Here is a 1656-nt window from a genome sequence, read left to right on the forward strand (position 1 = left end):
CAGCTGAGATCAGATATGCTTTGATACTTCTGCTAAAGACTGTCTGACTGTTGTTGAGATCAGTGCTGTGGAGACAATTAAAGCTAACCAACTAGTTATTTGGTCACAGTACTTCTCCCACTCTCCCAAAGAGAAAGCTGAGCTGTAACTAGCAGCTTGTGCACCCTGAGGCAAAGGATATGAAACCTTCTCTAAAATGATTCTGGGGAGGTCATCAGATTGGAGTAGGGTGTGTAGAGAAACAGGTCAAAGAAAACTCAACTGGTAACCTTTTATTTGAATTAATTATCTATGATAAATATGCTGCTGAAGAAATGTGAGAAGTGCTTTGTCTGCCCTAACTATGGGCTGCCACCCAGCTTGTAGCTACAGATACTGTAAGAACAAACCATATCCAAAATCATGTTTCTGCTGAGGTGTTCCTGATGCAAAGATACGAATTTTTGACCTAGGTCAAAAAAAAGCAAAAGTGTATGAGTTCCTACTCTGTGGTCATATGGTATCTGATGAATATTAACAACTTTCCTCTGAAGCCTTGGAAGCTGAATGAATCTGTGCCAACAAATATATAGTGAAGAGTTGTGGCAAAGATGGTTTCCACATCCGTGTTCAACTGAACCCATTCCATGTTATTCGAATCAAGAAAATGTTGTCTTGTGCTGGTGCTGATAGACTCTGAACAGGCATGCGGGGTGCCTTTGGGAAACCCCAGGGTAATGTTGCCCATGTACATATAGGACAGGTGATCATGTCTGTTCACACCAAAGTCTAAAACAAGGAGCACATGATTGAGGCTTTGTGCAGGGCCAAGTTTAAGTTTCCTGGTCACCAAAAGATCCACATCTCAAAGAAGTGGTGCTTCATGAAGTTTAATGCAGACGAATTTGAGGACATGGTAGCTGAAAAGAATCATTCCTGATGGCTGTGGGGTCAAGGATATCCCCAGTCATGATCCGCTGGTCAAGTGATGTGCATTTCACTCATCATAAAGGGGAAGGATCCTATGTATTGCTTAAGCTGTTATCCTTGCTTATCCCCAGATCTTAGCAACAAATAAATCTGAATTGCTGCTTGAAAAAAAAGAAAGAAATGTGAGAACTGTAAAGAACCTTTTGAATTTTGGCACACTGAGGTAGAGTGCCAGTTACCTCACCCTAGTTGCATATTCTACTTCTCAGTTTGAATCCTTCCATTCTATTTTAACCTACTTTAAAAGAGTCACTCCTTCCACTTATCCTTTCTACACATGGCCACCATTTTCATCATAGCCCCTATGTCCTAGGGCTAGCAGGTGTATGGGGAGGAGTAGTTATCAGCATTATTGTAGCATCTTCTTAAATTGCCATGCTGGCAAATGGCCACTTAGCTGAGGAGATTGCAAGGGGAATTGATTCAGTTCAGGACCTTCCCTTCACTCAGCACTGAATATATTCCAGTGAAGAAACAGCAGCTAGAATGGTCTGTGGACACAGTTGTTGCTCACAGGCTGTGAGAGGAGTTTTACTCATGAGTTTCTTTGTAAAATGGCAAAGGATCACATTTGCCTCTGGCCAACAACACCAGTGCAGAAGTGAAGAGGCCACATTGGCTAAGGAAGCAGCATCTACTCTAAGGGAGGAGATGTGAGTTACAAACACTATTATTATTCCCAGCACT

At 42.0% G+C, this 1656-nt stretch overlaps 1 pseudogene; it reads left to right on the forward strand.

The window, feature by feature from the left end:
• The first annotated feature begins 322 nt into the window (after positions 1-322).
• On the forward strand, positions 323-989 carry LOC122730115 (annotated as a pseudogene).
• Positions 990-1656: the final 667 nt, after the last annotated feature.

The sequence above is a fragment of the Dromiciops gliroides genome, chromosome 5 (genome assembly GCF_019393635.1).
Source record: "Dromiciops gliroides isolate mDroGli1 chromosome 5, mDroGli1.pri, whole genome shotgun sequence".
In the NCBI taxonomy this organism is placed as follows: domain Eukaryota; kingdom Metazoa; phylum Chordata; class Mammalia; order Microbiotheria; family Microbiotheriidae; genus Dromiciops; species Dromiciops gliroides.